General features: G+C 41.9%; 1 pseudogene; it reads right to left on the reverse strand.

Annotated features, from left to right (window-relative positions):
- Window positions 1-10,910: 10,910 nt before the first annotated feature.
- Window positions 10,911-24,090, reverse strand: LOC144455024 (E3 SUMO-protein ligase KIAA1586 pseudogene; annotated as a pseudogene).
- Window positions 24,091-24,217: the final 127 nt, after the last annotated feature.

A 24,217-nucleotide genomic window follows, 5' to 3' on the forward strand; every position in this document is an offset into this window, starting at 1 on the left:
AAACTGACCTATTCGATGGAAGTCATTTGCAAAATCTGTTGCTAGAATGCCCTCCAAGTAGAGCCTGAGCTGCTCACTTCTGGATGAGGTGATGGGGTGGGGGTAGGGGGCAGCTGTGTGATGCCTGGGTAGATGTGGTCAAGGAGGAATGCCAAGTAGGCAAACAGCCTTGGCGAGGCAGGACCAGTGAGTGAAGAGGGCAACAGCAGACATCTTAACCCCAACACGGTAAAGCCACAGTTCGCTCTCATTCTACCAACGTCTCCTAAAGCACTTACAATATGTTATTAGGAGCTGGGGATAGGATAAAAATAGAGCCAGGACCTGTGATTTCATTGGTATGGGGAACTCCCAAATCAGGAAACTCCCTCTACAGATGCAGGCCCACACCTCCTCTGCTACAGTTCCTTGAGGGTTGCCCAGATAAGTGATTTATCCAGAAACCCTGCTTGAAGGAAAATGTCCCCACAGAGCGAGGGGTCTTCACCTTTTTTGTGTCTTGGACACCTTTTGGCAGTCCAGGGAAGCCGCAGAATAATATTTTTAAATGTGTAAAACATACAGGATTACAAAGAAAACTGTCAAAATGCCAATATCAGAATGTTTAAAAAAAAAAAAGAAGGGTACATGGAAGTTCGGAAGCCCTCACCATGGAGGGTTATGGGTATTTGGTTTGCATTGCATGCACCTGTATTAAGATGCTTATTTATTGTTAAGCTAATAACAAGCAAATAATTCTGTGAGAGCATTGTGTGCTTCTGCAAGATCCAAATAAATTGTTTGTTTCCTCTCAATGGCCTCTCCCCTTAGGTTGGGGTCCCCTCTCCACACGCCCTTCTGCTTATGTAAGGGGGCTGACAGTTTTGAAACCATATTTAGGGAATCCGATAAGTAGTCGAATTTGCAAAGGTTCGGTAGGCCCTTGATGATTGCATTGCAAATAGTTCTGGTTCTTCCTGGGAGTGTAAGTGCTCGGAGCACCAAGAGAGAGTAGAGATAGACCCTCTGGCTGTTTAGGCTGCTCTCTGAGATGCAGGCAGAGATGTTCTCTCAGACAGAGAGCCTTCAGTGGTGGTCAACCCTGTTGCATCCCAATTGAGTGGTTTGAAGGCCAACTGGAGCCAATCAGGTGTCATCCATCCATCCTTTCGTGACACCTCTCAGTGTTCATCCCCTCCCTTCTACTCAGCCACCATAGTCATTTTCTTACCTTCTCTCACCTCAGCTATTACAATAGACTCCTAAAAACTGGTCTTCCTGCTTCCAGTCTCTCTTATGCAGTCCATCTTCCCACCACACAGTTGTGCCCTTACTCAAAAGTCAGTGGCTCCCTGTTGCATGTAGCATAATCTACCTCCCACCTCCCTATACATGATGTTCCATGTCTCTCCATGGCTTTGCACAAAGAGGTCCCCTATGTGTGAAATGGGGAAAGAACAGCATCTGCACCTCCCCCAATCCCTAGGTTCCTACAAAGCACAAATGAAATGTTACTCTTACTTGAGGCCTTTCCTGATTTCTTCAGTCTTCAGGCCTCTCTCCATCTTGAAATTACTTTATACATAGTTTGCACCTACTTACTTGAGACGACGTGTCCTTCCAGTTGAAGATCAGAGGACCATGACGAAGTATCCTAACCACCTGACACAGAAGTGGTGGCATAAATACCAAGGATCAGGCACACACACTTTGGGATGGGGCCAGTTGCAGGAACCTGTTTTGCTTGACAGCATGTTTGTTAGGAGGATTTTATTTTGTTTTTCCTAGGAGGAAGAAGAGAAAAGAAAAGCCTGTTTTTTTTTTAAAAGAGTGTAAACCCCTTGAGGACGAAGATGGTTTCATTTTTTCTTTGTGTTCTCAGGGCCTAGCAAGGAACCTGGCACACAGTAGATGCTTAGTAAATGCTTGCTGAATTGATATAAATTGCACCATTAAAGTTCTGTTTGGTTTCCTCATTGTAGTGTGGAAAGAGTCCCTGTGTGCCTGAAGACTCTATCCAAGTGGAACAGATAAATCTGTCATGTCCAACCAAGCCGGCAAGGCTTTGAGTTAGGGACCAGTGATGGATTGAGTTACCCACTAAATTCAGAGAGGATCAGCACAGCTAGGTTCATGGGGTGGCCCAGTGGTGGTGAACAGCTCGCAGAGACTGTCTACTGTGTTCTAGAGGATGTAGTCTATATTGGGGGTGGGAACAACCAGGCTTTCAGAGACTTGAGGCAGTATGGTGAGAATTGACGTGCTTGTTTTACCAGAAGATCGGTCACATGGCATTTTGTAGGCTTTCTTGGAAGTCCAAAGAACAGAAACCTCATATTCCATCTCACCTGGACAAATGCCCTGTGCAGTGTAGATGGTGACCCTGCCACTGGCTGTTTGCAAAGGTTTTAACATGATAGGTGTGAAAGTCACTTTAAAAGTATAAAGTAATGGATATGTGATGTTTCAACTACTCCAACAAACATTTATCACTAAATGTAAGCACCATACATAGTGTGGTGACAAATAATCCTAATCCCCTTCATTTTACAGAAGAGGAAAATGAGGCCAGAGGAGGAGCTGGGACAGAGCAACCAGGATCTTCGAGGGCCTCAGGCCCTTGAACTGTGACCAGTGACTGACATGAGAATGGTTAGCCTGGAGAAAATGGAGGTGGGTGGGGTAGTGCTCTCCATATTTGAAAGGGATAACACATGTACTGCTGGGAACCACAAAGCAGAAGCCAGAAAAATAAGGGGGAATTTGCCAAGAGGCAGATTTTGATTTGATGGTAGGAAAAACCTTCATTTTGTTGTTGAATTGTTTTTCAGTCATGTCTGACTCTTTGTGACCCTATTTGGGGTTTTCTTGGCAAAAATACGTGAATAGTTTGCCATTTCCTTCTCCAGCTCATTTGACAGATGAGGAAAGTGCGGCAAACCAAGTGAAGTGACTTGCCCAGGGTAACACAACTAGGAAGTGTCTGAGACCAAACTTGAACTCAGGTCTTCCTGACTTCAGGCCTGGCACTCTATCCACTGCAGCACCACCTAGCTACTCTTCCCATTCATTAGAGCCTAGGAACGTGGTGGGCTCTCATTCCCTGGAGATCTCAAAGTAGAGGCTGCTTGTTGGCATTCTTCCTCAGGTAGGGCTCAGACTAGATGGCCATCAGGGACCCTTTAGCTCAGAGATTCCAGGAAGTAAGTGACTTGCCTAAGGTCACATAATAGGAATTGCAATTCAAGTCCTCTAACTGCAGGCCCAGGGCTTAAAACAATAGGAGCTGTTACCTAGAGAATAATGTGCCATAGGAGGGTGCATAGGATTGTTTTTTTCAAGTGCCAGAAACCTCTTCCATCTATTATTAGCTAAAGGGGCATTTCTAGGCCCTTGTTCCCAAGGCAACCAAACAAAAAGTGCTAAAAACTAACTCCCTCCCTCCCTCCCCCTCCCTCTCTCTCTCTCCCCCCCTCCCCCTGTCTCTTTCTCTCTTCCCCTCTCTCCCTCTTTTCACTCTCTCTCTTCCTCCTTCTGTCCTCCCTCCCTACTTCCTTCTGTCCCCTTTCCCTGTCTCTTTCTCTGTCTTCCCCTTCTCTCTCCCTCCCTCTCTTTCTCTCTCTCTCTCTCTCTCTCACACACACACACACACACACACACACACACACAAATACCAATCGTTAGGAAAAAGTCAAGCCAAGAGAAAGGACAACATTGACTAGTAGCCTTTAGAATTGGCCCTCACTTCCAACTACACAGTCACAGCCAAAGAGGCTTGTTATTCACCACATGGTTAACAGACTAGAGCCAGATAACAGAAGGTCTTCACATACTCCAAAGTCCACAGGGGAATTGCATCGCAGCTTCATGCTGCCAGCTAGGGGGCTCCACAGTGCCCATAGAGCACTGGGCTTGGAGTCAGAGAGACCTAAGTTCAAATCCATCCTTAGATACTTCCTAGCTGTGTGACCCCTGGGCAAGTCACTTCACCTCTATGCCTCAGTTTCCTCATCTGTAAGACAGGGATAATAATAACACCTACCTCCCAGAGTTGTCATGAGGATCAAACAAGATAAAATTTGTAAAGTGCTTAGCCCAGGGCCTGGCACATAGGTTCTATGTAATGTTAGCTATTCTTATTTTGGCTCAGACTGAGATAGGGACAATCTCCAGTTACACATGCGTGAACTCATTTCAACTTAACAGCAACCCTGAAAATACCCTAGGGATATTGTCATCCCCATTTTACAGATGATAAAACTGATCATTAGAGGTTAAGTGACTTGCCCAGGGTCACACAGCTAGGATGTGTCAGAGGCAGGATTCAAGAACAGTTCTTCCCCTGTAGTCTCTTGATCAAGTTGCCAGATCCCCTTACTATCTCTGGCTTGAGGGCTCCTGAAGCTGCTGCTGCTGCTCCTCCCTCCAAGGCCCACAGCTGGTGTTGCTGCTATGTGGGCTACAGGCCAGCCTCCACCCCAGTGTCGCAGACCTCTCATTCTAACCTCCTAAGTTGTTTTGGGCTGGGAAAATGTAAATGAGATATGTAAAGCATGTTGCAAATCTTCAACTTCTGTGTAAATGTCCGTTATTTATTAGAGAGTCAGCTGGGTGCAGTGGATAAATGGGAAGAACTGTTCTTGAATCCTGTTTGGCAGCTCCATTGCCTATATCCACTTCTGGGTCACAGTATCACTTGCTGAGCTAAAGGAGTGAGGGCCCTTTTAGAATGTAGACCAGGAGAGTAGTGACTGACTCCGCCTCTCCCTGGGTCACACCAAAGACTTCTGAACCCCCAGAACTAGGTCTGAAAACAGCAGTGTGAAAAAACCCAAAGCTTGGAACGGTGCCCCTCTGCTCCTCCCCACCCCCCATGCAGAGAACAGAGCCCAAGTTTAACATAATGCTCAAAGTAAAAAAGAAAAAAAATAGGCTGGAAAAATGAGAAAACAACAAAAAAAGAACCTAACTATAAAAAGCTACTATGATGACAGGGAAGATCAAGAGCTTAGCACAGTGCTTGGCATGTACTAGGTACTATGTAAATCCCTTCTCCTTTCCCCTTAATGATTTTGTCTTTTGGAAAGATTGTTGTTGTCCAGTCATGTCTGATTCTGTGTGACCCCATTTGGGGTTTTCTTGGCAAAGGTACTGGAATGGTTTGCCATTTCCTTCTCCAGCTTATTTTACAGAGGAAGAAACTGAGGCAAACAGGGTGAAGTGACTTGCCTAGGGTCACACAGATAGTAGGTGTCTGAGGCCATATTTGAATTCATGAAGATAAGTCTTCCTGACTCCAGGCCCAGCACTCTATCCACTGGACCACCTAGCTGCCCTTCTGGAAAGATACTCAAACTTGAAAAACAGTTAGGATTCTGTAATCTTGCCACTAAACTATTCACTCTGGAAAAATATGGTGTTTGACAGATTGTACGATTCTAAGTGATCTAGTTTTCTTTGTTGTCTTTACCTCCTGCTCTCTACCCCTTGGATCTTTCACTATTGGTAAACACCACCTGAGGGTAAGGAGGGAAAGGAGATGAAACTCTATAATCAGTTAACCTTGTTTTTTTTGTTTTCTGATCCATTCTGGAAGAAATGTTTGGTGAGAGAGGAGGTAGGAGCTAATGACTACACTGAGGTTTGGGGACTAGCTATCACTTTCATTTGTTCACATGATTAAGGCTATGAGGTGGGCAAATAAAAGAACTAGAGTTATATTTGCCCTAGGCTTTTGTTTTGTTTTTGCTTTTGTTTTTTTGGTGAAGCAATCTGTGTTAAGTGACTTGCCCAGGGTCACACAGCTAGTAATGCCCTAGGCTTTTGCAGAAGAAAAGACTGACTTCTGGGGTTCCCAACCAGTAGATCAAGATCTGCTAGTAAATCTTGAAGCCTTACCCTTAAGCAGGTCACCAAAGCTAGGCCTCACTCTCTCTGTTATATCTCTTTTCTCCACTTTCCCCTTTACCTGAGTTTTGTCAGTTTCAGGTGCACAAGTCACTTAAACCTCCCTGAACATCTGTAGAGAGAGGAGATACCTGTAAGACCTTCCTCACCAGAAAAAGACATCATCAAGTTTGAGCTTCCCAACAATCACCCTTGGAGGATAGCAGAGTGGAGACCTGTCCCCTACTCAGTTCAGTGAAAAATCTGTCCATCTGCACCCAAACACCTCATTCCCTTCTCTTTGATCTCAAGACTTCCCAAAAGAGAAACTCCAAATGGATGTGTGACTTTGACATAAAAGGTCACATCATTAACAAATTAGAGGAGCAAGGAAGGAGATGGCTTTCATGATACAAGAAGAATTCATGATGAAACAAGAAAGAGAGAGGATCACAGAAGAGGAAATGGACAATTTTGATTACCTAAAATGGTTTTGTACAAAAATGTAATTCAGTTAAAATTGAAAGGAAAATGTGTAATTCGAGAAAATCTTTGCAATCAATTCCTCTGATAAAGGTCTCATATCCAAGATATATAAGAAACTGATTCAATTATAATAAGAGCCATTCTCCAATTGATAGTCAAAAGGATATGAACAGTTTTCAAAGAAAGAAATCCAAGATATTAACAGCCACAGGAAAAAACCCAAATCACTACTAATTAGAGAAATGCAAACTAAAACAACTCTGAAGTTCTACCTCACACCCATCAGATTGGCAAAAGTGACAAAAGAGGAAAATGACAAGTGTTGGCGAGTCTGTGGGGAAACCAGAACACTTGTGCATTCTTAGTGGAGCTATGAATCAGTTGAACCATTCTGGAAAGCAGTTAGGAACTTTGCCTCAAAAGTTACTAACCCTTTGACCCAACTATACCACTACTAGTGCTATTTCCCAACGAGATTAAAGAAAGGAGGAAAGGCCCCATAATATGCAAAAATATTTATAGCAACTATTTTCATAATAGTAAAAAAACTGGAAACTTAAGGGACTGCCTACCTGGTCAAACAAATTATGGCATGTGAATGTAATGGAATATTATTGTGCCATAAGAAATAATGAAATGGATAGTGTTGAAAGAAAATGGGAAGCCCTCTATGAACTGATTTAGAGTGAAATGAACATAACTGGGACAACAATTTACATAAAGACAACATTATGGAGAAAAATAACTTTGGAAAACTTTAGAACTTTAACAGTGGAATTATATACCATGAGTCCAGAGGATTGAACATGAATCATACCAGTCACCTTCTCTCAGAAAGACTTAAAATCCAGAATGAGACATTCACATTTGAACATGACCAATGTGGGAATTTTTTTTTATTAGACTTAGTATTTATTGTATGGGTTTGGGGTTTTAGTTTTTTTTAGGAGAAAAAAAAGTCTTCCGGAAAAGAAAAAAGGAACTAACTGAAAGGCTAGGAACCATGTCCTTGAATATCTTCAGTGACTTAGAAGGCAGTTTGGAATCCAATAGAGTTTTTAAACCCCAAAGAGAGTGCTAACGTATAGTATGTTTGCCAACATATAGTGGATGAAAGAACCCTGAAGGTTAGAACCAACAAGCAGTTCCAGAAGGCCAAATTCAGAAAGATCAGTGGTTTATAATCTTTGCCAACTTCCTGATGGTTCAAGACTTGGGAGAAGATGACAAAGTGAGAGGGTGCAAGGGAAATAATTGACTTTCTTAACATCCTCCTCAAAAACAGCAACAGAAATGCCCCCCACCCTGGCAAAAGCACAACTACCAGAAATGCTTAAAAGAAAAAAAATTCAATCACTTTGAAGCACGAGCAAGCTGAAGAAAATGAAACCAATACAGTGAAAAAAGTGACGAATCTTTTAAAGGAGAGGCAAAAATGTCTAAAGAAAAAGGTACTAGAACAGTATCAGCCAACCAAAGCACTGGAAGGAAACAAAGCTAAAATTTTCTCAAGGTGCAATCAAATGGATCATAGGCACACTGAAGGAACAATCCCAAAAAAAGTAAATCAAGAAGGAAAGGACTGGAAGGGACAGCTGAAGACTCTCAGGACAAGATGATGAAGCTCAGCCGTTTAGAAGTATGCAGAAATATACCACCCCCACCCCCCATGCAAGAATATAAACACATCGATGGAATCCAAGAAACGGAATTACTCTTAGTAGATAAGAGATGCTAAGAAATACTTTTAAGTGTAGTAAACTTGATTTTGTTGAAGGACAGACTGAAACAACTTTCAAAGCAGAAAAGCAGCTTCCTGTGGTTCTTAGGATTCCTCTAAACAGCTGTGATCACCATGTATTGAGGGGTTGGGGTCTTTTGGGAGGTTTTTTTGGGGTGTTTTTGCACAGAACATTGTGCTTAGGGCTGATAGAGTGGAGAAGAGGGCCTCAAAAATAAGTCAGATCTGTTTCTTGACATGCTAGAGCTCACATTTAGTAGGGCTATAGTGACAGGAATGCTAATAAACAGGGTTCAATAGTGGAAGAAGCACTGGGCTTGGAAAAAAAGGAAAGATCCAGGAATCCCACTCAGATACTTAATAGCTGTATGACCATAGGCAAGTCACTTAACCTCTCTGAGCCTCAGTTTCCTTATCTGTAAAAATGGGGATTATGATAACTATAATACCACATGGAGTTATTATGAGAATCAAAAGATAACATCCATAAAGCCAAGGCAACAAGCATTTATTAAGCTCTTAATGTGTGCCAGGCATTGTGTTAAGTACTAGAAATACAGATGAAAACATAAAGTGCTTTGTAAATATTAAAGCACTTTAGAAGTGCCAGCTATTATTAGTATTATTTCTACTTCATCTACTGGTTCCTCTTTGTTCATTAGTGCTAGAAGTGTTAGAAGCAGGTTAGAATCAGGATAGAAATCATTCCCAATAAATCTCAGTGCTATCTGCAAATTTGCCTCCTTGTGTATAATTTGGCTCTTGAGTTCACCCTGTTTATTTCAGGTTATAGACCCCTTGATTAGTTATAAGACTTTAGGCAAATATATGTTTACTACCCCTTGGTAGGTCCGTGCCATCCTTGGCCAAGAGTTTCATGATGGTACAGTGGAAAGTGCGATGAACTGAGAGGAGCCAATTGCTGTCTATATGGCCTCCTCTATAAAATGAGAAGTGTTGGGCTGGATCACCTCTGAGGTCGCTGGCAGCCCTAGGTCTGTGTTAAGGTCCTATGAATTAAGTTGCTTTCTAGAAATCAAAATCCTGCTGGCATCTACAGACCAGCTTATGGAAGAAAGGTTGATTTCTGTTCCTAAAATTCCCTGGGCTTTTCACTTCACAGTCTTAACTCTTTCAAGAATAGAGGCTACTGGCCAGGTTAGGAAGAAAGGAAAAAGAACAAGGAGCTCTGGTCACTGAGTCAAACAAGTTCCAATTCAGACCTGGCTGCCTCTTCATTTGGAAAGCACCGATAAGGATGGTTCTCTTGATGACATTTCCCTTCTGGACCTCTCTGAGCAAAGTGAAGTTGGATTCTGATTACACTTGGGTATAATCTGAAACCTCAATAAACCAAGCAGAGAAGGGGAAAAAGCATTCATGCCCTCTGATTCTGATGCATTGAAGAAATCTGTTGATTTATTGAATTGTTTGATAGAATGGTTTGTGGGGTGGCAGGGTAGACTTTGTGCTCAGCATCGATCTCTGGCTTCCTGCGTAGTTAGGCATGGGTTTGCTAAAATAACAAAATTACCCAAAGGCAAAGAAAAGTAGAAATCATAGTAGCATGTATATGATGCTTTAGAGTGTAGCATCACACTTGAGCCTCACAGTAACCCGGGGGAGGGGAGGGGAGAGGGGCAGAGGTAGTACATTTTATGAGTGAAGAAACTGAGGCTTACAAAGGTTAAGTAACTAGACAGAGGTGGGGAATCTGTGGCTTCGATGCCACATGTGGCGCTCTAGGTCCTCAAGTGGGGCCCTTTGACTGAATCCAAACTTCACAAAACAAACTGCCTTCATAAAAGGATTTGTTCTGTAAAACTTGGACTGTCAAAAGTGATCATTCATTCTGTCATAGTTCTCTGTGACTATTTTCTTCTAATTAGGAAGAGACTTTCTTTCCATCTGATTGAATCCTTCTGCCATTTGAAACCCAGGTCAATAGAAGTCCAAAAGTTGTATTTTAAGAATCAGTGCTTTTCCTGATGTCTTGGACTCTGGAAGACTCCCAGATCCCCTCAAATCCCCTCAAATTTGCTTCTACTTTTTTTAGATATGGCCAAACAGTTTCGTGTTCTGAGCTTAACATTTTTCCATATAGCTGTAGGACCACGGACAGGTAGCTTAATTTCTTTGAGCCTCCATTTCCTCATCTGTGAAATGGTGACAGCAATACCTGTAGCATCTCTTTCAGAGGGCTGCAATAAGGAAAGTATTTTATAAACCCTAGAATGTTACAGAAATGGGAATTGTTATTGTAGTGGTTGTTGGTTAGAGGCAGCATAGCTTAGTGGCGGACTTGAAATCAGGAAGCCTTGGCTTCCCCATGTGTAAAGTGGCTATGATAGCAGCAGCTACCTCAGGGGGTTGTCATAAGGCTCAAATGAAATAATGGATGTAAAGTGCTTTGCAAATCTTAACTGTGCTATATGAACAGTGGTGTGCTGGTAAATGTTTAACAACTGGTTCTCTAAAATATATATTACACACACACACACAGATATATGCACACACATACATACACATATATATTAGACATAAGTTCATTATAAATTTTACTGATACAAAGGATGTGTAGCACAGTTTACAAATAAGTATACAGTACTCTATATTGTAAATTCCGCAGAGCCACTTGATTCTTACAGAATGCTTTCAGTGATTTTTGCTGAATTCTTGTATCTGTAGCTAAGCTGTGGTTGTGATTCATCCATAATTTGATAGTAAATGTAATGTTTGAGTTGCATCCCACCCAGCCTCTTGCTCTTTTCCCATTAAGCTTATTGTCATTAAATTTCATACAGGATCTGCTGTTGAATTATTTGTCATCAAAAAATTTTTTTATAAATGAATTATTTGTCATCTTCATAGAAATTATATTCATTAAACTGAAACCTCTTCCAGTATCAGCACTACTGACTGTAATAGTGCTAATTATCTTGTTGCCCTTTTGTATGGTTACAGGGATTGGAACACCGTTTGATTTACATTATTGTCTACAAAATCCCCAAAATCATTCAAATTAATTTCATGTTTGAAAAGTTCCCTTAAATGATACATTTTAATTTTTCCCAGATAGCTATGGTGAAGTTAGTTCTTTACAAGGCCAAGTAGAGGATTCTAATAAATAATGAATAATTGAAAATATTTTCCTTATTGATTCTGTCCAGTAAAAGACATGTTCATGTGTTGGGTTACATTTTCTAGTGACATTCCTAAGAAGAGTTTTCAGTTTACTGTTTTTATTGAATGGAACATCTTTAAACTTACCAAATCTTCACCTTGAGATTCATGCTTTCCAGTGCTAATCTGCAAATTCCACAAAATTCGTATGGTGTGTTTGATTCATTTTTTCGTTTTCTGAACCTCAGTTGATCTTGAGTGCAGTGCAGTTAAAAGCAATGAAAATGCTTTAAGAATGTCTTTTGTTACAGCAATGTCTTACAAGAAATTGACATTAGCTAATCACTTTGTAAACCATAATAAAGAGAAGAAAAGGAGAAATGGAGGATATTCACGTCATACAGAAGTAGCAGATCTTAAACTGCATGCTGCCCATCTCAGTCCCAGGACTTGACCAGCTTTCCTAATTTCAAGTTCAAGTTCTTTAGCTACAGTTTCTAGTTCAGTTTGCTTTTTGTTAGATAGATTGATGATAAATAGAATAAATTTTATCCAAAGATATTAAAGATGATTAACTTGTTTTATTTCAGATATTTAATTGGCAAGTAGTAATTGCAGCTAATGATTTAAACAATGCTAACTGATGATTTTAGGAAAATTTCCAAACAACTTTGTAGCTACTCTAGACCTTCTCCCTGCATTGTATTAACACCACCAGAACAAAATGCTATTACGTTTGCTTTCAAATATTCATTGTTAAAGCCACAGTTATTTCAAATAGACAATAATGTATTAAAATACATTCTGCTGTGGTTGACACCAATTCCCTTAAAGCAACAAAGAGCATTACTGATGATAGAGCTGATCAAACTGTACATTGAAGATAGATTGCTAGGGTACTTTTCTTCCAAACTGTAGATGCCTTGTCAGTGGTGACACAAATTTTGGCATTCTCTTTGTTGTTGTCCAGTCGTGTCTGACTCTCTGTGACCCCATTTAGGGTTTTCTTGGCAAAGATGCTGGAGAGGTTTCTCATTTCCTTCTCCAGCTCACTTTACAGATGAGGAAACTGAGGCAAACACGGTTAAGTAATTTGCCTGGGGTCATACAGTTAGGAAGTGTCTGAGGCTGGATTAGAACTCACGTCCTCCTGACTCCAGGGCCAGCGCTCTATCTACTGCACCACCTATTCTGTTCTATAATATTCTTAAATATTTTCATTTTAATTTCTTGTGCAGTATGTTCTGCTTTGCACTGTCTTGTGTATATAAGCAGTTGCCTATATGTGCTCCATTTTCTCTTGCAATTCTATTGCCACCTCAATATCATGTAAAGGCCTACTACATTCTATTAAATTGTAAACAGTATTGAAAACTTTTATGGTATTTTCATTACTTAATTATCACTATTTTATTATTTAGTTTATGTACTAAATTGAAAGTTGAGTCATTAATCATTTTTTATTTTTTAAATTTATTTATTTTTAATTTATGGAATAAAACAAGCATTTCCATAACATAGTACAATAGAAAAAGATGGTTGCACATGAACCTGCAAGTCTATTATGTACAACTTGTTATTGCTTTTAAATAGATAATAAAGTTATCATGTGGATTTCTTTGTATTCCCTCCTCCCATGTTCTTTTTTTCCTTTTTTTCTTAATTTATTTTTAGTTTTCAACATTCACTTCCACAAGATTGTGAGTTCCCAATTTTCTCCCCATCTCTCCCCTTCCCCCAGCCCAAGACGCCGTTCATTCTGAATACCCCTTTCCCCAATCTGCCCTCCCTCCTATCACACTCCCCCGCTTATCCCCTTCCCCTTCTATTTTCCTGCAGGGTAGGATAGATTTCCATACCTCATTGCCTGTATATCTTATTTCCCAGTTGTATGTAAAAACAGTTTTTAACATTCATTTTTAAAACTTTGAGTTCCAAATTCCATTAGCCAATTTTTAAAAACATATTTTGAATTTTAGCCTGGGCTTTAGAAACATCATATTCTCTAAAAAAAATTTTTTTCCACAGAGAAGTTTGCCTAGAGTTTTATCACTGTCCTTTGGGTTACTAAATATAAATTCTATTCCTTGGACACGCAGACATCCTTTTCTGCTGTTGTTCCTAAGTGGGGAATTATTGACCACACTTTATGACATCCTCATTTACTTTTCATTTCAAGCCATTTGTGCTGTTCATTCCAACAATCCTGAAGCACAAGATTATCTATTCCTCCCTTTGACAAACATGATTGGTCATTCAACAGATTCAAAATTTGGCTTTGATCCACAGGAATCTTCATTCCTATCACTATTTTGTCTGTTAGTTCATCTTCTTCACATTAAAAAAAAACCGTAATAGATCACTCTTGTCATTCTTCTATTTTAGGAAGCAGAATCTGAAAAATAAGTTTATATTATGTTAGTAAATTCATAATACCACTTGAGGATGTAAATTTCTGTAAATGATGTCTTTATGTAATTTTAGAAATAACACATTTAAAACTAACTCACCTTGTTTTTTCTGTTTATGCCTCTGATTTCAATCAGACTTGCTATTTCTTGCAAAATCTACCATCAGTTTTTATAATTCTGTTGCTAACAATAGTGTCCCAAAATCAGACTGTGAATAAATGCTTGATTGCTATCTGATTCCGCAAAGAGATTGCTCATGCTGTTGATGAACCATTCTGACATAAACACTGTTTGATAGTTTTGTTGATGTGAATGAGTAAGATGAAAGCAATGATCCGAGCAGCTTCTTTTTTGGATTGAATAATAGTTTTGAAATACTGGAACAATATGGCCATGATGTTTTGCGCATTACTCTCAATGTGACATGATCTCTATTATTAACATTTTTCTCCATCATTTTTTTAAGTTTAGAAAAATCAACAAAAGAATAAATCAAGCCCTGATTATAGCATTTGCCAGTTTTTATGATGTAAATACAGCTACCATGGCCTGTTTCAAGCTATCAATGTGACACCACTGAACCCAGAACTGGGAAGAGAAGCGCCAGGGTACCCCACTATATAGTATTTCCAGTGTACAGACACGATAAACATAAATAACTTCAAGAGCATAAATAATCATAAAATGTAGTAAAATAAGTAGGTAGTGATGAGTTTTGAGTATTTATTACTTTTATTTTTAATAGAATTGAATTATATGTTTATATAATTAAATTTTTAAATAATGGCTGTATTTAACAACAGGCTTGAAAAATTCCTGCATCTCTCCCACGCTAGCATGAACTGGCTCTAGCTGGCTCTTTATACTAGATATAAATGGGAGCTAGGGATGCCATTAGAAAAATCCCAGACCAAGGGATCACAGAGGAAGGTTTGGGGAGCTAACACAGCCTCAGAGTTGGAAGGGACCATCTATGCAATCCCCTCTTTGTTACCCAGAGGCCCTGGGCTTGTGATCACCAGGGAGAATACCCAAATGTACAGTGATGTGGGAAGGAGCCTAGCATTCAGCACAATGCATGGCACATGATAAGCACTTGAATTATTTTTTCTGTCATTCAGTGAAAGCGACTTGCTCAAGGCCAGGATTTGAACCCAGTGTCCTGGGACCCTTCTCTGTGAACTTAACTTTTCAAACACATTTTGAAGGGATATCTGAACAAGTCCTGGCTTCTGTCCACAGGGTCTGTCTGTAGCTGGGACTTTTTTGGTTCTTTCTTTCCTCCAGCTGCTTCATTCTGCTGTAGGTCTTCATCGAAATCAATGTGGCAATATACAACAAGCATAACAAAACTGCGCATATGCTTTGGTATGCAGAACCCAATTCTCAGAGTATTTGCTAAGGATGCCATTATTTTGAGGGGTGTGGTGGAAAGCATGCTGCATTTGGAGGCAGAGGAGTTCCAAACTATGTGGGCTGCTTACTTCCTGGGTGATTCTGAACAGGTCATTTAACATCTCTGGGCGTCAGTTTTCTCATCGGTAAAATGGAGCGGGGGATGGGAGAAGGTGAATGTAATGATCTCTCAGATCCCTTCTAATTATAAATCTAGGATTTTGTGAGCCCATGACCTCGTCAGGATCCACAATAGCCAGGGTTACTTTGCAGAAATGTAGAGAGATGCTTTTTAAACACTGAGTCACAGTAGTAAGAAGTCTGACAAGTACTTTATGAACACTGGAGTCTCCCACCATCCCTAGAAGGCTGGGGTTATAATTATTCTCACTTTCCATGTGAAGAAGGCACATCTCAGTAGAAGTGAAGTGACTTACTTAGGGTCACGTAGCCAGTATGTGTCTGAGGAAGCATTTGAACCTCATTCTTTCCGACTCAAGGTCCAGGGGTTAATGCATTATGCCATGCTGACTCTCAGCACTAAGGCAGGGCCTCCATTCCCTACAAAAATGACACCAATGAGGGAGAAATGCAAACTAACTAAGCTAATTAGCTTCATTGTTCAGGCTGGACAGCAGGAGTAGAAAGGCTCAGGTGAGCTGGTATTGTTTTCCATATTTTCTATATTGGGGTGTGACCCAGGTCCCCAGGCTTGTCCCTTCAAGGCTGTTTTTGATGTGCATTTTAACCCCATTTCACATCTGAAATAATATTACCAAGGTGAAGAGGAGGAGACCCACCCACAAAGGGTGATTTGTCCTAGGTCCTGAACCCCTCTCTAGGGATGTGCCTGGCAACAGATTTGAGAATCATCTCTACAGAGGTGATTAGTGGGAGCTTGGGGGAGTAATAGAGCCATTGAGGAAAAGAGCAGAGAGAGAGAGAGAGGGGTCCACGGGTGATACTTCAATGACAGCTAGAAGGAAGGAACGGTGAGGAAGAAGGGAGACCCAGGAGAGTGCAGGCTCTCTCCTGGAAGAGAAGAAGAGGGTGTCCAACAGCATCCGAATGATCAAGACAGATGAAATCTACTATGAAAAGCGTATAAGTATGCATAGAGTCCCAAACTATTAGAACAGGCAGGAATTCTCTGGTGACCTCTGAGAGTACATTTTCAGTCAAGAGTGCAAGAGTAGCATAGTTGAAGGGTGGGATAGGTAGCAAGCAAGGTGAGGTAGCAGGTACAGATATTTGGTAGATTTAGGACCAGTAGGGCCATCTAGTCCACAGTGGTGGAAACAGGCCCAGGGAAATGAAGTGAGTTGCCCAAGGTCACACAGGCAATAAGTGTAAGAATCAGAATTTGAACACAAGACCTTTAACTGCAGGTGCAATGGGCTTCCTGCTGTACCAGGCTTTAAGATCTATACTTGTTTGGAAGAAACTAAAATATTAAATAAGGGGAAAAAAAAGATCTGTACTTAGATACTTCAACTGTCTTCTTAGTAAAGAGCTTCAGTAATTGTTAAGGTCAAAAGGATTCATCTCTTGGTGGCCACCCCTCTGCTCAGAAGGCTCTAGTTCTCCAATGACAGGCACAAGGCCATTTTCAGGCCCCGACTCCCCTTCCCCCACCCCATTGTCATTCAGCTGCCAAATCTTATCATTCCTCCCTCCACACATCTCTCACACAGCTCAGGCCCTCCACCTCGGGTCCATCCTTCACATCGCTGTCAGCCATGTCAGCTGCTGCTCAGGACACTCCAGTGGTGCCTCCAGAATCAAGTACAAATGCCTCTGTTTGGCATATGAAGGCCTTTCTGACCTGGCTCCATTATATACCTTGGATATACTGAATGTATAGAAGAGAAATGCATACAATAACGTGACTATTGCCTGCCACCCAAAGGGCTAGCCTAGCAAAGTGCAGAGGGGTGACTCCCCTTCCCATACACAGGATACTCCATTTCCCATCCTGTTGCTTGTGCCTTTACCTCAAATGTCATCCCTTCTTGCCTCTGCCTTTTAGAATCTCTTGTTATTGTTGAGTCGTGTCCGACTCTTTGTGACCCCGTTTGGGGTTGTCTTGCCAAAGATACTGGAGTGGTTTGCCATTTCCTTCACCTACAGGTGAGGAAACTGAGGCAAACATGGTGAAGTGACTTGTCCAGGGCCAAACAGCCAGTGTCTGAGGCCAGATTTGAACTCAGGAAGATGCGTCTATGCACTTCACTCTTTACTTTCCTTCAAAGCTTGTAAATGAGACTTTTCCTGAGCCCCATAGCTGCTCATGCCTCCCCCAAAACTACCTTGTACCCCTTTTGTAGATATCTGGTATTTCCTGACTTATATACAGGTTTTTCCGGATAGACTGTAACCTCCTTTTCGTCTTTCGATCTTCAGTGCCTGGCATACAGTAGACACTTAATACACGCTTACTGATTGAATCCTGAAAACCTGCCAGAGTTTGTTTTTCAGTAATAGAACCTCCAGGAGCCCAGCGTCACCTCTAAGCTACACATCAAAGAAGGGCTGTAGTGGAGGCTATTTATACACAAAAACGAAAGAAAAAACCCTGAAACTTTTGGCAGCAGCATCCATTCCAGAGTAGGGGCAGATTGTGGCTCCATCAAGTGCATAGAGCACCAGCCCTGGAGTCAGGAAGACTCTTCCTGAATTCAAATCCGTCCTCAGATACTCACTGGCTATATGGCCCTGGACGAGTCACTTCCCCCTGTTTCCCTCTGTTTCCTCATCTGTAAAATGAGCTGGAGAAGGAAATGGCAAACCCCTCCAGGATCTCTGCCAAGAAAACCCCAAATGGAGTCATAAATGGTTGGACATGACTAAAATAACTGAACAACACAAGCCATCCATAAGGTATGCTGCTGGCCACAGAATGATTTTGTTTTAAAATGTGATACTATGTCTTACTGTATTTTTATTTATCTTGTTAAATATTTCTCAATTACATTTGAATCTGATTTGGGCCCCACTGCGATCTAATCCACTCACAATGTGTCACACTGAATGTACAGAATAAAAATGTATATAATAGTGTTTATATCATAGATTTAGAATGATCCTAGGCAGCAAAATTTGAGAATCTCCACTATACACAGGAGCAAACTAGTATGCAGAAAAAGAAGAAAATATCAGTAAGCCCTGAGTAAAATCTCCAGTGAAATCTGAAGCCAATGTCAATCACCATTAAAAGGGAACCATAGATAAGAAATTGTGTCTGAGAGGGAGAAATTGAAATTGCTTTCTATAACTAATGACTGATAAACAACTGTATGGAAATGCAGTTGGTGCCAAAAACCCTGATTGAAAGGAAAAGACTGAGCCGAAAGAAGGAACTGAGCTAGATTAAATACGAAGTTCTAGAGGACAAATGATGAAACATGCCTCCTTCCTAGAGGTGGGGAACTAGACATGCCAAATGGTGGATACGCCTGGCTGCTTTTCTTCTTAAAAGGAAACGTTTTGGGTTGGGGGATGGGGACAATAGCAGGTATATTTCTATTGTGAAATGACTATTGTAAGAACAATATGTAAAAACTGTGATAAAAAGAAATGTATAATTGAAAAAGAGGAGGGGCTGGTAGCCTGCTGAGAGCAAGGACGGCTCAAACAAAAGTTAGGGAGACATGAATGGGTTGTGCTCTGCATTATTGGAGGGAGTACCTGCATTGAGGAGATCCATTGGAGGACTAGAACTGGAAAAAAAAAAAGACAAAGGTATGATTTAGTTTTTGTTTGTTTGATTTTTAATAAATAACTGAATTGAGAAAAGTGCAGAGAGGGAAACAAAATGATCTGAAGGGTGGAACAGCTTCTCTAAAAATAAACCCAAACCAATCACGATTCTACAGTCTGAAAATGGAAGGAACGGCCCTAGTGAATATGATCACAAGCTATGATCAAATGAGATAATAATTATAAAGCACTTAGCACTATATAAAGGTTCAGTGGGGTTTGTAAATGACGAACTTAACCTAGGAGTCAGAACCAGCTACAAGAGGTGGGGGGGGCAGGGAACCCTTGGGTTCCTTGCCATTTTCTCTCCCTTCTTTCCTTCATCTCTCTCCCCTGAACCTCAGCTCCCACTCAGTCATTTCTTGTTTTCTCACCATCTCTTCTTGCCAGTCTGCAGCATGAGTTCTGCTCCTGTGATGCTCCTTTCCTGGTCCAAATTAAAAGGGAAAACTTGTGGAACATGGAAGGAGATTAGACTTGATTCTTTCCAAGGTCTGGTTTAGTTCCCAAGATTTTATTCTATTCCATCCCATTCTAGTTTAAATCGTTTGGGTTTTTCCCACTTTTTTTGGCTAGCATTTATATAGTACTTTAAGGTTTGCAAAGTCATTTTACATTTGTTAACTCATTTGATTCTTTCATCCCTATAAAGTGGGTGCCACTATTATTTCCATTTCACAGATGAGGAAACTGAGGCACAGAAAGTTTGACTAATATCTGAGGCAGGATTGGAATTTGGATCTTCCTGCCTCCCATTCCTGTACTCTATCTGTTGTAGCATCTAGTAGTACTTCCCCTTGTTCTTTTTATCCCTCTTGGCAGGTTGTAGCCGTAGCCCCTGTACTTTTCCACCACATCACATCTACCTTGTAATTCCTTAAAAGAATTTTTTTGCCCTTTATAACTTTGTCCTGGGATGGCAGCCACCGGGCTCAGCTGAAGGTCCTATTCTCTTCACAGCCTGGGTTCTTTGATGTCCTTATCTAAGGATGGGGTTGACTGAATTAACCAATCACACCATCCCACTTAGAGTAAGTGACCAGATGATAAACCTTGATACCATAACCAAGTGACAACACACTGGGTGAATTAATCAATCATAGGCTTTTGACTAAGTTTGGAAATCATCTTTGATCAATGTGGATGTCCTTGAAAGTCACTGCATGAGCTGGAGTGATATGCAGGAAGTGTGTCTGGATCGGTTGAGGAGCCTCAGTCACCCCCGTGGGTTTTGTATAAAATAACAGACCAGTTTAGAACCCAGAGATTCCATCACCTGGAAGCCTCCAGCCAAGCGCCTGAGAAGGAATCACTTAGTGAGGGAGTGTAGAGAGAACAGAAGTGTCTCAGCCTTGATCTCAGTCTCTTCCCCACTAACCTCTGGACAGAGGCAGGCCTTGTGGGCTTTGAAGGGTCCAGAGGATTTGGAGTTTCCAACTGGGGCCCTAGCACAACCCCAGAAAAGCTGACAGCAGTATCTGCAATGGGAACTAAGAATAGACTGGGCAGTATGAAGAAAGAGAGATGCAAGGCACCACAAGGAACCCAGAAGAAAAGCTACATAATACCCAAAGGTAACACCTTGAGAACTCCAGCAAAAGCATCTCCAGGAGCTGGGAAGTATCCCCTTTGCCACACGTGGGAGCTCATGAACTGGAGCATTAGAAAGAGACCACACACAAATACTGTGGATTACTCCTAGAGCTTGGGGGGGGTGTGGGGGGGATAGCAGCTGAGCTCTGAGTACTGACCAGTAACGTGCCAGTTCATCTTTGGAGACAGTAGCTTCAGAGTATGTAATACACCTAAATAGTCCTACTCCAGCATTCTAAGTACACATTTTCATGCCAAAAGCAACACCTTCCCTGGCTTCTGCAAATCTGAAAACACTTGGAGCCCCACAGTTTACATTCTGACCCAGTCGTCCTTAGCCTCCTATCTGGGGGCTAGAGATCAAATTGAGATTCTCAGTGTCTGATTCAGTGAATCATCAAGCCATAAGAGTAAGAGGCAATGGAGGAAATTTGTTGCATAACCACTTTTTTAGTTTCTTCTACTCCAATCCAATAATTATTTATTAAGCACCTACTATATATGCAAGGCTCAGTGCTAGGTCCTGGGGATACAAAGTTAAAGCAAAAAGTAGACCATGCTTTCAAGGAGCTTTCATACTCTGGAGGGATAGACAAATATGTGTGTGTGTGTGTGTGTGTGTGGTGTGTGTGTGTGTGTGTGATAATTTGAAGAGGAAGTGAACACTGGCAACTGAGAGGTTCAGAAATGACCTTGAAGGAAGCCAGGATCTGAGGAGAGAAAACATGCTAGGTATGAGGGGAAAAAGTCTGTGCCAAGATATGTAGGTGGGAGATGGGAATGCCACGTTCTTTATCTATAAAATGGGGATAAATATTTGACCTTCCTATTTCACTGGTTGGTTGTAAGTAAAGCGTGTGGGTCATAAATCACATTAGCAACATGAGCTATCATTATTTCTTGAATATCTCTTTTGTGCAAGGTACTGAACGTGAGAGAAATCCCATGGGGCCAAAGAGTGTGGGGGGTGGCCAGAGCATTAGCTTAGGAGTTCAGAGATTTGACTTTTCCTGTCACTTACTAGAGCAAGTCATCTTGTTTCTCTGAGACTCAATACAATTCAAGTAACATCACAAGCAGCCTGTTGTGCTGGAGGCATTGTGGAGGCTAGGGAGACAAAATTAAAAAGACAGTCCTCTCCCTTTCAGAGGCATCTGTTCTACTGGGTAATAAATGTTTGTTGAATTGAACTGAATTGTTAAGAGGTCTTAAAACACTGTATACAGTTCTATTAACTACATGGAGGGCTTTCTTATCCTTCACTTTTAGAGAGCAGTCACTAACCCTTGAGAAGGGCCATCTTTATCAAGCACAGTGAACAAAGGGTCGTTTGGTGCTGGCTTTTAACTTCTTACCCGTGACTTGTTGGAGAAGGTCAATGAGAATTATCTTTAAAATACACCGTTGGAGGCAGCTAGGTGATGCAGTGAATGGAGCACCTGCCCTGGATTCAGGAGGACCTGAGTTCAAATCAGGTTTTGGTCAGCTAACACTTACTAGCTGTGTGACCCTGGGCAAGTAACTCAACCCCAATTGCCTAAAAATTAAAAAAAAAAATACACCGTTGGAAGTCGTGGGATCACTCTGTTGTGGGATTGCACATGTGTTTGCCTGTAAAGTGAGGATGCTGGAAGGGCCTACTTAAGGCATCATTGTTGCCCTTCACAATAGCTGGAATTAATAGAAGTCAGTGAACCATAGATTTATTAAAGCTGGAATTGGGGCTCTTAAATGCCGTCAGTCTCAACCCTTTTATTTTTACAGAAAAGGAAACTGATACCCAGAGAACAGAATGATATGAGTAAAAAAGAGGCACTGTGGTCTGACGGAAAGAGGCAGGAGAAAGACTTTAGGCAAGTCCCTTAGGACCACAGGTTTTGAGTTAGAAGTGAACTCCCATGTCACTTGATTCATCTTCCTCATTTTACATTTAAGGAAACTGAGGCCAGAGAAGTGACCAAGTTCAGCCAGGTAGTAACAGTCCGAATTTGAACCCAGATCCTCTGACTCCAGCACAGTATTTAACTTCTATGCCTCAATTTCCTTGGCCATAAAATAAGGATAATAATACCTAGTATATTTCTGTTACAGGGTTATTGTCAGGAGCAAATGAGAAAATGTTTGTAAAAGGTTCTGTATAAATGTCAGCTTTTTCTTTCTTTTTAAAAAAAATTTTTTTTAACATGTGTTTTTAAAACTTTGGGTTACAAATTTTCTCCCTTCCTCCTTCCCCACCCACCCTCATTGAAAAGGCAAGCATCTCGATACAGGTTATAGACGTGTAGTCATGCAAAACACTTCCATAGTAGTCATGTTGTGAAAAACTAAGCATATTTCCCTTCATCCTATCCTACCCCCCATTTATTCTATTCTCTCTTTTGACCCTGTCCCTCAGAAGTGTTTGCTTCTGATTATCCCCTCTCCCAATCTGCCCTCCCCTCTATCAACCCCCTGCTCTCTTGTCCCCTTCCCCCCTTATTTTCCTGTAGGGTAAGACAAACTTCCATACCCAATTAAATGTGTATGTTATTCCCTCCTTAAGCCAAATCCTATGAGAATAAGATTCACTCATTCCCTCTCACCTTCCCCCATTTCCTCTCCACTGTAAAAGCCTTTTCTTGTCTGTTTCATGAGAGATATAAATGTCAGCTTTTAGTGGCAAAGTTAGAAGTAGAATCCAAGTTTTTAAGTTCAGTGCTTTTTTGTTTTTTCACCAGATCGCCTTATCGTCAATTAAAAATATTCAGTGATTTATATGTGCAAGGTAGTGACCCCTCGGGGTTCATTAGTCAGTATTGGATTTGGAGTCAAACGATATATGGAAAAAATCCTTCTAAACTGACGCTTATTATTGTACAGACGTTAAAGGAATTGGGGGTATTTAGCCTGGGGAAGAGGAGACTGCGGGTGGGTGCACTGACAGGTATTTGAAGGTTAATCTCACAGAACAGAGATTAGTTTTGTTCTTTGTCCCCAGAAGACTGACCTAGGTGTATAGGGGGAAGGTGCAAAGCCCAATTGAGGATTGATGCTAGGAGGAACGTCCTGTGAGGGCTGTCCGAAAGCAGACTAGGCTGGGGGACCGGGGGAGACACCATTCAGGTATAGATTAGGCTACATAGCTTTGAACAACCTTTCCAACTCTAAGAAGCTGTAATTCTGGGAGCCAGGGCCGGGCACAGAAATACTGGAAGAAGCCCCACGAAGCGGTCACATCCAGGAAAGTGTCAAAAGGCCCTGGAGGCTAAGGAAAGAGAGGAGAAACCACCAGGCGCGTGGGTGGGTGGGGCTTTGGGGGGGAGGGAGTTGGTGTTAAACAGGGCATCCAGCCCTGACATCTCGGGCGTCAAAACTCTCCCTACACCCTGTCGCAGTGCTGGGACCGTCCGGGCCAAGGAGGCTGAAGGGGGCCGGAAGTGGCGGGCGGGGCAATATAGGTCACTGCCCCACCCAGCCGATCGGACCTCCAGGGATGGGATCTCGGGTCGCCTCCCCTCCGGAGGTCGGGCGGCAGTTCCGTCGGTCCCCTCCTCGAGTGCTCCAGGGGCCTGAACAATTCCTCAGTTTCCTCGAATTGGCCACCAAGTCTCCCCTCCCGGGTGAAAGAGCTTGAGCAAGCTGGGCTGCGGGAGGAGCCCTCACAGGGGCCACTTCCCCCTCCCCGGCCCCCGCCTCCTCCCGCGTGACCCTCCGTTCCCCCCACCCCCCAGCATTCATATCCCTCCACCCGGGCACACCCTCGATCCCAGGCGCGAGCCCGTGGTCTGGGGCAGCGGAGACGGGGGAGGGGACGGGGGTGCGGAGGGGGCGGAGGAGACAAGGCGGGGAAGGAGGGAGGAGCAGT

The sequence above is a fragment of the Phascolarctos cinereus genome, unplaced genomic scaffold (genome assembly GCF_003287225.1).
Source record: "Phascolarctos cinereus isolate Bilbo 61053 unplaced genomic scaffold, phaCin_HiC Scaffold_8;HRSCAF=390, whole genome shotgun sequence".
Lineage (NCBI taxonomy): Eukaryota > Metazoa > Chordata > Mammalia > Diprotodontia > Phascolarctidae > Phascolarctos > Phascolarctos cinereus.